Source organism: Gallus gallus, chromosome 2 (assembly GCF_016699485.2).
Source record: "Gallus gallus isolate bGalGal1 chromosome 2, bGalGal1.mat.broiler.GRCg7b, whole genome shotgun sequence".
Taxonomy (NCBI): Eukaryota; Metazoa; Chordata; class Aves; order Galliformes; family Phasianidae; genus Gallus; species Gallus gallus.
In genome coordinates, this window is record NC_052533.1 from 34,012,112 (window position 1) to 34,026,066 (window position 13,955).

The 13,955-nt window shown below is 38.5% G+C and overlaps 1 protein-coding gene across 2 annotated transcripts in view; it reads right to left on the reverse strand.

The window, feature by feature from the left end:
* The window catches only part of ANKRD28 (ankyrin repeat domain 28), a 107,708-nt gene that overhangs the window by 74,923 nt on the left and 18,830 nt on the right, over positions 1-13,955 (reverse strand). The gene's annotated exons all lie outside the window — the stretch shown is intronic.

A 13,955-nucleotide genomic window follows, 5' to 3' on the forward strand; every position in this document is an offset into this window, starting at 1 on the left:
TTCAGGAAGGGATGCTATTGAATCTTCCCAAGGATAGAAACAGATAAAGGTAGCTCAGCTGGAGCAAACAAACAACTGCAGAATTCCTAATCTTAGTTTCGTATCACCAGTTACACAGCCCTAAGACTATTTATGCCCATGTGCACACACTCTTATAAATGAACTAAATCATGATCCCACTAAATCATATTAGGGCAGCTGGTAAAACAACTAAGAATTCCCTGCAGGCACTTGGAGTGCTCATACATAGAGAAGAGTTAGTACATCTCCTTTGATCTGCTTCTCTACTCATCTATAGTCATGCTCTGAAGATGAGCATACAAAGTGCTGATCTTACGTATTTTTCCCTTTGAATTTTTTTTCTGCAATACTGCTTCAGTCAGGAAACAGTATCAAGATCATATTTTATTACAAAAACCTCAACCACCATCACAAAAGTCAACATAACATTGCTTTATTGTCACCACACAATAAACCTGCTTTTCCTTACCCAGTAGGTATTCTTTGGGCTATGAACACTGTCTGCATTTCAAGGACAGATGCTACAATGTACAAGACCACCACATGCCTCTCATCCTTGCATATCAATAGATATCCATGGGATTTTCTATAGGAAGGGTGGCACAGCAGATTTAGAAAGTTCTTGCTCTAATGCTTTGAAACCAATTCACCAAGTCCACATCTAAAAAGAAAAAGAAGCAATTTTTTTTTAATATGTTAATAAAAAAAACCACAAATGTGATCTTTCCAGAGAAAGAACAAGTTCTACCCTTCCTAGAATTGTGTGGTTTGTTTTTTATAACCCCGCATGTGTTCCTCATCTTAGAAACCAGTAACTTTAATTCTCAGCTTGCTTTTTTCTTAACGTTGATTCTCTTGCTAAAGGTTGGAAATGCCCTTAAAGGAAAGGTAGCAACAACCAAGTTCCCCTAATTCAGCACTGGACAGTGCTGATGTTGAGACTGAAAACTGTGACATCCTAGTAGATAAACATGGAACAAACACTACTTTTTCCTTAACAAAACCCTGTGGTATGGCAATCCAACTGAGTTTCTGAAGGACCAGGTGTTGGTCAGATGGATTTCTGGAAATGAAAGTTCCTCTGCTGCCTGTGACAGATGACAAATTTGATTCTGTCACAAGTTCTAAACTAAGAGATGAAATCTCAAAGCTCTCATTGCAGAGTTAAAGGAGCTTGGCATGATACACAAACAGGCTACTCTTCTCCAACATGCATCAAAGCTGTTTCCTTCAATTGTGTTCTTTTTTTTTTTTTTTAATTTAATGCAGATGTACCACTCATCTCCTTTTCCCTTCTCTTCCCCCTGTAAAATTCATTGGCCAGCTATTTTTTCTCAGCACAGTTTCAGTACATACACTAGAGTAAGGAAGACATCTGATCTGTCTTCCCATTCACACAGAATAAGAGCCCTCTTAGAAGCATATGTAAGTATGGAAGAAATTTGGGTTTGTTTTTCATTTTAGCAGGCAAGAACACAGTAGCCAGATGCAATACAGAATGTGCAACACATTGCAACACACTTAAAAATTCTGATGTTGTATGAAAATTTAGAAGTTTGATGAAGTGATTCTCCTGATTTTTATTTTTTTTTAATCTCCTACCATGCACAGAATTTAGGCTAGAAAAAAAAAGTCAAATCAGTTCTGCCAGTCAGTAGAAGGCTTTTACAGTTTTATGTCACCAACCACAAGAATACCCCATGGTTAAGTTGCCATAGTTACAAAATGTTTGCTTTCATACATTTGTCTGAAATTCCTACGGAATTCCCACCTGGCCAAAACCAACAGTAGCTGGGAGTGCACCACTAACATTTAAGAACTTGAGTCAGAAATGCATACCGTTTCCATTCAGAGTGTTATCTGGGAAACACTAAAAAAGATGATTCATACCATTTTGAGCTGTGGAAGGGTGGAAACGAACATCATATTCAACTATTTTAAACTTTCAGTGATGACTCACATTAGCTTAGGATGTTTCCAGAATCAGCTCCCTTTTCCAAACAGAAAATTGCTATTGACTATTCAAGCAAATAATCTGTTGACTACTCAAGAAAATAAAGATGAATTCACTTTGAAAAGAACTGTTCAATTATCAAAACTATCAAAGGAAAAATAAAAGAAAAAAGGTTCTACTTTCCCTGTCCCCTTTCCACCCCCCCCCCCCCCCCCCCCACCCCAAAAAAAGAAATAAAAAAAACCACTAAGAAATCTGACCACAAACAAACCAACATAAAACCCAAAAGGCTTAGTAGATCAAATAATCAAACACAGCTCTGTAGGCTAAAGTTGGAAAGGCCACTGAATGAGCTGTACTTGCAAAAATCACCCTGGAAATTCTTCTACATCAAGTCTGTTATCTCTCAGCCATATTAGCAGCATCTTATGTTAGCCTACATTTTGCTTCGACTGATTCAGTTGGATGGTTTGAGCAGCCAGTACAAATAGAACATCAATCCAGTCACAGAGGCATCATGACACAGTCAACTAAGGGTGAGGAACAATCAATAGCCTGTGTAAAGTTAAGAAGGGAGCACAGAAGTGCACCTGAAGAAGCTCTTCACACAACTCACTGATGATTCAGTGACTATGAGGGAAAGTGAAAGGAGTTGGACTAAAGGGACAAAAGTAGAAATGGGTTAAAGTACCTTCCTGGTGCCACACCAGAAGAACACCTGGAAGACAACACTTCGCATGGATGCAGTGCCCATTCAATACTTGTCAGGTCAGGCCATCTTAGGGAACCAAAGTAAAAAATTATCTTCAAAAGTCTGCCTGCTATTTACTCATAAGCATAAATCTCTGACAAACTAAAGAATCAAGATGCTTTATCAAGACAAGAGGAAACACTTTTTTACAACAATAGTGAGAGTAGCAAAGGCTTCTTGGGAGGCCATGCAACTTCTAACATTCAAAAACACCATTCTTTAATTTTCATTGTCAATGATAAAAGACAACAAAGTCTACTTCTTCAAAACATCTATTCACCTTTACTGTCACAACAGAAACTCTCCTAGGAGAAAAGTCACTAACACTGGGGGAAAAAGCAGCTTAAACACTAAATGGTTCCAAATTCACAACTTGCAAAAGAGAAACTGTTGCTTTTGAAATTTCTGTCTAATTTGCCTACTCATAGCCATGTGATGGTAGAGTTGTCCCTGAATCCAAACTCTTCCTTCCTGTCCCACCCATGCAAGAGTACTGTTAGTAGGTGAGTTTTTCTGGTTAGGCTTTTTTTCCAGGATGAAGATTTAAAAAAAACAAAAAACAAAAAACAACAACAACAAAAAACATTTTCTATAATTTAGTTCAAATCAGATTTTCTCTCACAGAAAATTTACAACAGTTGAAACAAAATCATGAATATTCCAGTACTAAAACACATGTAAAATTCATACCAGTGCAATACTTTGAATACGTAGGTTCTAGTAGATCTGAATAGAGAGACTGTGACCACAGAAACCACAGTTCAGCTGACTTGCTCACTACTGGGATATTTACTTTTTGTTTCCATACATACCAGGGGCTCAAAATACGGTACACAAGTGAGCAAAATGAACTCTGTTTGCTATGGATACGAGTGTTATTTTCTTTGTGCTTAGGATGTAAATACTCTGTATTGACTTATATGAATTCTTCAGATTTTCATCTGAATAGTGTGGGTCAGCAGCTGCCTCATGTATCAGTTTGCTGTCTGGGGGATGTTACACTTCCTCAAAATTTTTAGGAATCCCTTACACATTCTTCATGTCCAAGGAGCGTTTTTTTCTGGCAACTGAAACCAGTCTGGAAAACACAGCTGGATAAAGTCCATGCATTCACACACACACTACTACGAGATGAGAGCGTCCATCTGAATCTTCTACAGCTGCCAAAATGGATGGTTTTTCCCAAAAGTGAACAAGAGTAAGAACGTCAATAGCCAAAAATCTTACCCAGCTGCGTCAAACCTTGCAGACTCTTGACCAATGCCCACTGGGAATGCTGCTTCCAGAAGGATTCTAGGATATGAGCATGTAAGTGACATTCATTCTTAGAAGTTACTTTTGTTGGCAGCTTCTCAATTCAGAGAATTTTTCAAGGGAAGATTAAAGAGCACTTCCCTTAAACAGTTAAATGCTCCAATACTGAATAAAGATGCACAAAATAGAGCAAATTATTAACTTAAAACACTAATTAAAGCATTTTCCGCCCAAAGTTTTTTCTTTTTAAAAGTGAGGTTTGAGGAAGTGGCTGACTGATTTTAACTGCTGGCCACCATAGGGATTCTTCATTACCCTCTTCCTTGCATGATCCTTTGCTCATTCACATCCCCTTCCTGTGCCAGCACAGGCACCTGTGTGATTCAACTGCCCCATTTTGTTTTTCTGGTGGTAAATTAGTTGAGCTAGCTCATCGTGGGATGACAGCTGACACAGAGAAGCAGTGGGAGCATTCATATCGCACACTGCAAGAGAAAGTGATTCAACTGCTTTACAAAACCTCACCCATAAGATGAGCTGCCTTCATCAACAGCAACTGGTCAGAACTACTTAAATCCTTACTATCTTTCTTAAAATACCCCCAAAACAGCTTTCTTGAAACCTTAACGTATCCAAATCTAGTCAACTATTACAATCAAGTGTATTACTCATGAAATTCTTTCCAATTACTCAAAAACTTACGGGAAGAACTCAAACTCCGCTCCTACACATCAGTGCATGAATGACTCCTAGTAAGTTTGTTTTGTTTTTAAAGGAAAATAGAAATTTCACAGGTTACATTAATCAAATTGCCCTATAGTACTAGCAGTATTTATAAAGCATACAGCATTAAGAACAGGATGCAGAATTGTAGGGCCCTGCTTTCAGTCAAACACACACACACACACACACCAGTTATGCATGCAGCATCTGCATATGGGAGAATCAGTTTAAGTACTTATCATGTCCAACAGCGGAATGCAGAAGGTAGTTATATCACAACTTTACACTATCAAACATACCCAATTAAAAAAATGTGATTTTTTTTTAAGATTAGAATTTGTTCCAAAATTTGCTAACCCTTACTTCAACCAGTTATTTGTTCAATTAAGATGACACCTTGAGGAGAACTTGAGAAGTACATTTTGGCATTCCAAGAAGCTAACAAATTGCTTTAGAAAGAAGTACTTAGAGAATCAGAAAGATGATACTGAAACAGAACGTCACTTAATACATATGAATAGTACATTATCTATCTAAAACATTGAGAAAATTAGCTTCTATATTCCTTGTTTCTAAAATCCAGAGTTTCAGCTATCTTAGAATCTACAAAAAACCCAAACTACATTCAGCAAATGCGTACACATATCTTCAAGTATTTGCAGAAGTGAGCCCACAGAACACCTAATATCCAACTGTCTTCCACTGCTTTTGGCAAGGCAACTTATTTTATAGAAGCATTGTGAAAAGAACACATTTCCATAACACCTAAATACGTACGAGTTTTACAAATGTATTAGGTACATCTTTAGTATCAAAAAATTAAGAATACTGTTTAGAATGCTCCTACTTGTTTATATCACATGTATCAAGCCGTGTAAACTCGTCCCAAAAAAACCTGTGCTGCTGCAACCAGACTCCTCAAAATGCAGCTGAGATCATAAACTAAGTTTGTGAACTAGACCAAAATACAAACACATTACTAGAAAGACTTAAAGGTTATGTCACATACATACATATATATTCTGTGTCCTTATCCAGCCACTGTAACCTTTTCTTCCACAAAAGATTTCAGGCCCTAGAAAACAAAGGCTTGAAAACATAGCTTGACTTTTGTAGAATGCTGTGTTCATTACCCATGTTTCTTCTTGGATGCACACTGACACCTCATGGACATTTAAGAAATTTTTAAAGGAGAACACCCTCCTTATTTCTATTACTCGATGTTTTTAAAACTCGAGTGGCTTTTAATTGATGCCAAGTTGACTACTTAAGAAATGCATACAGCATTACTGAATTTACTGCTACTCTCCTCATACCATACCTACTTAGCATTCATCCCGGATGAGTAGTGTGAGGGCCCCATTGGCATGGCACACACAGCCAGGGTACTCATCTCCAGCCCTGGCCATTCCAAATTGCAGTGAAGCAACCCCAGACCCTGCATCTCCCTGCAAATAACAGAGACTGAGAAGAAAAAGAGTATGGATGTCATATGAATAATGGTATTTGAAGTTCAGTATTTGAAGCTATAAATGATTTTCAGTGGCTATGCAGAAGCCTACTCTCTTTCCATATATTTTATGTATTTTAAGTCCAGTTCAATTTATGGCAAAAGAGCAACAAACATTATTTAGCACTATTATATCACAGAAAATAAGGGTAAAAGAGCAAAGTTCCCTCCAAAGTCTCATTTTGGAATAACAAGTGCAAGAAGAAAAACAAAAAGCCAAGGAAAAGGTCTATAGTAATCGACGTAAATAAATCAAGTAACACAGCATGCATCTCAAGAATGACAAGCTGGTGCATAAAATGATTAAGTCTTCAACAGTACTAAAAAAAAAACCATCAAAAGAGTCATACAGTAATATAAATGCAATAGGCCTGTAATGCTTATTTGCTAGGGGAATTACAAGATTCCTGTGGATTACTATAGAGTTAATGTAATTCATGACACCCAGGAAATAATAATAAAAAAAAGCCTCACTCTTCTGAAATGTTTAGCCTTACCTAAATAGGCAAGGCAAAGCCACTTACAGGATTTTATTAGTTCTTAGAAATGAAAAGAAATTCCATTCTATTATAAAAGAACAATTCTGTTTCTCAAAATACTCACAGCATTCCTCTACACATTTAAACATTCCAACAAAAGTTATGTTTTTTTGTTTTTTTAATAAAAAATTACTGAAAATACATGTCAAAAAAGCCCTAGCCTCATATCTTCCCCATACCTAAGGGAAAACAAAAGAGTGAATACTTGAGAATCTCTCATACAAGCATTGCTTTACATTTCTTTTGAAGTGGAATTCCTGTAGCAATAAAATCAAATCAAGGAGGACAAAAGGTTTCTTTTTTTTTTTTTTTTTTTTAATATATTTTCCATCCCAGAGGAGCATCCTATCAACTCTTCGTCCCAGAGGGCTCTTGGCTTCAGCAGAGATGGAACAAGCAAGCTGCCGGTCAGCATATTTTTCCGACACATTCTTGCCCATCCCAGCCAAAAAGCAGCAGCTGGTAAAGTTCATTTTTCATAGAAGAGAGTAGATTTTTCAGTCGTTACTATCACCATCTGGTCAACAAGGGAAATACTACACCTATTCCAGTTTATAAAAAGATTAAAATTAGGTCACCTTGAAATATGCACTTCAGAAAGAATCTGATGCAACAGATGAAAATTAAAGCCTATTTTGCTCCATATGTACATATTAAAGTGCTGCTAGGTACACCTGTAGACACGGTAGACTATGCTAACCACCATAAACACCTGACCTGGTAGCCAAGCTGTTCAGACTCAGGTTTTCTGCATCAGGTGTCAGACCTCAGATAAAAACCACAGACAGATTTCTAGCTTAAAAAAAATAAATAAATAAAACAGAAATCAAAGTTCAGCTCTTACCATGAACATGATTAAAGAAAAAATAAATTTTATCTTCAGAAGAAGAACTGATCTTCAATACGAGCTTATAGCAACTTAAGCAACAGCACCACACTATGTTGTAATTGTTGTATTACCTTTAGGAACACCAAAGAAACATGCATCGTTCTGGTACCCATTATACATACGTAATAGATTCGTGTTGTACTAAACAGCTGTCAAAACCTCCACAAATTTCCTCAAAGTCTTAGCCTCATACTGCAAATGTTTTCAGCTAGCTTGTAGCAGTCTAGTAACGCAATTTGCTGAATAATTTACCCCAAAAGAACAAACTTCAGCTACAAACAGCACACATAGCTTATAAAAAGTGGACTAGCAACTGCACCTAGAAACTACTGACTCATCTTTCAGTAAGCACAGTTTTTGGAAATATTGTAGCTAGCATTGCATTTTTACTAAGGATCCTCATCATATTTGCATTTGCACAAGAGGTATACCAGTAACCATGACTTTCAGTTTCCCAACTAAATAGATATTAACCATTACCTGTACAGCCACTCCATCCTAAAGACAAATATAAGGATGACAGTGGAAACCCACACTCCTCCCTAACACCTGGAAATCAAGACATTTTTCCCTAACAGTTCAAGGCATTCAAATTACGCCAGTCTGATTCCTGTTCAAAACTGCACGGGCTCTTAAAAAAAAAAAACAACGGAAACTCAACCATACAAAAATGAGAAAGATCAGATGAGAGGGCAGGTCTGCAACCCGAGGCTTTATAGGAGACTTCCACCCCATCTAGTCCATAAATTAATTTTGCCTCTGGACTCCTACAACATTAGGTTACGGGGCTAAGGGAAGGTACAGCTCTTCAACACTATACAACTGATACCAGCAGTACAAACCAGAGCTTACTTGATTATGAGACACACTTAGGGAGATCCACTTCACTCTACAAGGAAACAGACTATTGGAACTCCTTGGGGAAACGAAAGTCAAATTCCATGGGCCACTACAGTAATAATGCTATGGACAGTTTGTGCTTAAATACCAACAAAACAGTTCATAATCAAGGAAAAAAAACAACATAAGAACAGCATATATCTCAACTTAGCTTTCAGCTCAAAAGTGGCTCAGCTGCATGGCAGGAACTCCATCTGTACTTCACTATCTAACAGTATAGATCTTACCCACATCTTATCTCAAGCTTTAGTAGTAAAAAGCAGATAAAAACAGTTGTACCACTTATCAGTGAAAAATAAGGCTTGCTAGGGGAAAAAAACAGTATGATACTTAACAAGATACCATAGGTTACTTACCAAAATAAGTACGTTTCTGAGGAAAGACCACCCAAAAAAACAATTAACAGCAAAGTACACCTCCGTGACAGCAGACAAAGATACAATTCTGGATGCTTTTGAAAATAGCCCCTATGCCCAATAAGTAGGCAGATAAACTGAACAGTTTGGTGAGGTTGTTCCAATAGAATTGGAAAGAGGCCTGTGTGCTGTGTCTTCCCTAATGATCAGGGTGTGAGCTGAGGCATGAGTTCAGCTATCTGTTCAGATGAAGTCCTGAATATAATTTACCTTGTAATGCTGGGAAAGATATAATGATCCTAGCTATGTGACAACAACCAGAAACCAAACAGTTCTGTGCATATCATAGCAGCCACACAAACACTCATTTCTGTTGTTGGCAATCTGTATCACTGCTGTTTGGCTGGCATGTCACAGTCTGCATTACAGAGATACAAGGAACAGAGTAAGATCATGCTGAGCAAGAACGGACTCCAGCTTCCTGATCTGGTAGCAGCAAGACAAAAAAACAACGTAGGTGACATAGGACCATTAAAAAAATAAATTATATATATATATGATGACTACATTACTGAAGTGATGAACACGTAGTTAAACATTCCTGTTACCTGCTCTGTTCCTCTCCACAGCTGAAGGGTGCAGGGTGCAGCAAGCAGCCTGCTGATTTAAACTGGCTTCAGCCCTCCTTCAGCAGTCATTGTTACAGACTGTGAAATGACCTACACAAACTTCTCAGGTAAATCTACTGTAGAAATCAAGCATCAAATATTTCAAAACTCTTCCAAGAAAAGTCATAAAACCAGCTCTTCTTCAGTAAACAGATATGGCAGATATGACATTTATATCTTCTCTACGCCTTTATGATTTTTTCCACTCTGTGAGGTTTCTCTGTGCCCACAAAGCACTAAAGGAATGGCAATCTGCTTGTGTACTTCTAAAAGACTCCCACCACCACCCACCTGTTACATCAGCTCAAAGACTCCAACAATTTTTCCCCGTGGCCTTATACAATACAGAAGCTATCAAAATAAATATAACCAACAGACAACAAAAAAGTGCCATCACAAAACAGATGATCTCATACAGCTTGTCTGTTTTCATGCTATAAATTTTAGATCACTGGGCAACGCTTCCTGACAAGTTTCGTACTCTCTTTTGTTTATCCATTCAATTACATGCCAGAACAACAACTTATTGTAATTACTCTTGTATTACAGCCATTATGCAAGTCTTTGATGCTTCACCATTATTTCAACAGAGAAGATATCCTGCTGCATCTAGTAGTCTGTAAAAGAAGAAAAAAAGAAGGAAGGGGGGAGGAAAGAAAGGAGTAAAGGGGGAGGGAGAAAGGAGGAAGGAGGTGGGGGGTTGGGGGGGAAGAAACACCCAATAGGTAAATGTCCTCCTTCTGCAAGCAGAACTTGTGCTTTTTTTTGTTTGTTTTTAAAATCACATTTACTCTCAAATTCTTCAAGCATTCCCACTTTCTCCATTTTATTAACAGAGAGCAGCAAGTCAGAACAGACAACCTCAGAGAGCAGACAGCTATTTACACCAGTCAGAACCAAAGAACTGGCAGGTGAATTGGTATTTTCCATCTACCTTTAACCTGGAATTTCATTGCCCCACAACCCGGCCAAGGAGATTATTCTGAACATTGAGGCTTCAGTTACTGTTGTGTGGGATCCTAGCTTTCACCTGTTACCTCACAAGTTGCAACCAACTAGGAAAGATAGCACTTTCCTATAAAATCCCATTTCCTAAAAGGCCACACAAGAAGTTTCCTTCCTGAATTCTGTTACATATATGTATATAAATGAGGTAGATTTTACTGCATTAAAATTAGCCAGACTAAGTTACTGAGTCGAATTAGAAAATAACAGAATGAAGGTAACATACAACCATGGCCAATTTACCCTAAGTGAAACAAATACACTCAATTACACGACCATACTGCTTGGTGAGTTGGGGAGTAGAGATGGCCAATGAGAAAATTCCTAATTCACACAAAAAGAAATCATCTTTCACTAGGAATAAACCAAACAAATCACGGGTTGGATATATTTTACAGGAATTACTATTTTATCGTCTCAGAAGAAAAGGTTTTCAGTATGTTACAACTGGTGTTGTTTACTGTGGCAAACAAAACCATGCCTTTGGTTATTATTAATATCACTCTTCTCACTACCTGGGACAGAATTGGAAGTGTAGTCAGAGATTCTCTGTACCAAAAAGAAGATCACTGGAAGTTTCAATGCATTTAAACATACAGCTGTAAACTCTGCTGCTAAAGGTTTTTAAAGGATTCTCATTCAGTCTCTCTTTCTCAGTCCCCCCCCCCCCCTTCCTTTTCTTTCTCTCTCCCCTCTTCTGTCTCTCCTACATTCTCCATCCCTCTCCCTCTCTCTCTTGCCCCTTTTCTCTCTCTCTCTCCCTTTTCTGCTTCCTTGCCCCCCCCCCTTTACTCTCTCCCTTTCTCTTCACCTCCCTCTCCCTTTCTCTCCTCCTCTTCCTCCTACTCCTTCTCTTTCTCTCCCCTTCTTCCCTCCCTCTTCTTTTCTGTGGGCCAAAATCAAGGAATCTGTATTTTTCCCTTCTCCTATCTGCGATGTTTAAGAAGGAAGCTTAGCCTTCACACACTCCTCATTTCTAGGCAGGCAGAGTAGAAAAAACCAACCTACAAAACAAAAGCAAACCTCAAAAGGCTCAGGTATCACAGGAAAGAGTGCATATACAACTAAAGCAAGACAAAGGTAACAGCTGCGGTAAACAGACATATATCCCAAAGTAACAAATTAACAGACTGCACCTTTAACTGTAACACTACAGTTAGGCACATTGTTTAAACAAGACCTTGGGGCAATAGAATAAATAAATAAACAAACATTGCTTAAAACAAAACCAATCTTCAGCGACTTCTCTAAACCAGGCAGAGCAGCACGGTCAGCCCCAGTCCAGCCAAGTACAAATTGGGACTGCCACGGCCACTCAGCACTTCCTGCGTGCTACCACTGCAGTTATGTGACTGCCCCATGAATGGACCATGACAGACAAAGCAGCAGAAAGCCACAAGTGGATTTTGCCAGCCCATTTCCTCACACTGGCCTACTGTCAGTGCAGGAGGACAGCTGGGAAACTCCCACAGGAAGGAGCATGACTACCTCTGACAGCAAAGGGCTTGAAGCTAGATCAGCTCTGCTATCTTGTTAAACAGCACTTAAGCTAGTTTGCTAGTCTGTACAGAGGTATACTGGCCACTGGTCTCATCTACAACTCAGACGTTTAATCATATCCCCAAATAATGGTATAATTAAAGGCTTACCTTCTTTACATTCTGGAAAGAAAGTACAGTTTCACTATTCATCTATTTTTGTTGACCTCACATCTATAGAGGACCAAATGACAAACAGCATAATATAATTAATGATACTTATTAATGAGGGGCAGTAAGTTGTTTTTTCCCAGCCAGGTTATCATCAGCACCCCATGACTACTCTGCTCTAACACAACTCTCACTCTTACCCACTTCCATACTCTTCGTGTTAGCAGCCAATTTTGCTTAGATAATCACAAACCCTAAAGCAGAAAGCACTGCTTGCAGACTCAGTAGTAGTGACACTGTCTGATAAAGTCGGAGTTACAGCACTTCTCTCTTAACTCACCTACACAGATTCCTACAGGGATGGATACTTGCCATATGGCTGAGCAGAATGAGCGCATTCCACTCCTGCTCATAGCTACAAAGTAGCACTTCCAGTTGCAGTTCCAGTTCACAGCATCCCACTGGTCAGACCTGCCTTAAACCTTCTTTGTTTTTAAAAACAGTCTTAGAACTTAATAGATGTGTTTGCAATGAGCATTCATAACCTTTTTTCCATCTACTGCTGATGCAAATAATGAGGACTGTTTCTTCTTTGAATGTTACTTTCAGCACTGGTCAGAATATTAAATAAACTACTATCTTGATCAGATTGTTCAAAAGAAATCCCTGAACAGAAACATCAAAAAAGACTGAAAACTTAACTTCTATTACATAATGTACATTCACATGTCAGACAAATTCTGTCTACTGATTAGAGAATTCCTAGACATGGGCTTTATGTTTGGATTGGCACACAATGTAGTTAGGAAATAAAGTGAACAATCCCCACTTCAGCCTAGAATTTTCACAAGTTACAGGAAACAGTAACTGCCAAAAATCTGTACCATCTACACAGAACAGCAGTGATTTAAAAAGCCTTATGCTTTGATGATTCTTCTATCCTATCCTAGACTGTCCAAGCAGTTACATTACTCCAAATAATAATTTGGGATATCACATTCTAAAGGACAAACAGTGCCTCATAAAAACAATATTCTTTTTCAGTTTAAGGAAAGGGCAAGATTGGAAACTACTCTACAAAAGCAGCAATATCAACTCTTGTCACCTGGTGGCAGCACACCAAAGAAAACCAAAGCACTTGAGACACAACATTCAATTTCTGGTCAACACAATCATTTACATCCCTCATGCAATCATCAGGATTTTTGGAAGGCTCTAGTTACTTCACAGATTTAAGACAGGGATCTGAATTTTAAGGTTACTGACTTCACATTCGAGTAGAAATCAAAGAGCTCTGCATCACTCTTATTGACTGATGTTTCCAGGTTCACCTACCCCACAGAAATGGCCATGTGCTTGCTGAAGTGGGCTCTCAAGCAGCTCCAAGTACCAGGCCACCACCAGAAGCACCACTGCTCAGCATCTCTAAACAAAACAAGGCCTCCAAACCAGAGGCACCCCTGGTTTGGAGCTTGCATTGGACACTGTGCTGTCTGAAAAGGCCTAACAGCATGCAGAAACTCATTACACAGACTTAAACTTCCCATATCAGTACCTCTTCCACCACTCAAACTGTTACCAGCGCTACACATGAAAGGCAGCACCAAACATAGCAAACATCTAACAAACAGTGCTAGTGCTGCCCTGACAATTAACCAAAACTGAGCTTTCACCCATTAAAAAACAAAAAACAAACACACACACACACACACACATTAAGATAGAAAACAGATTAA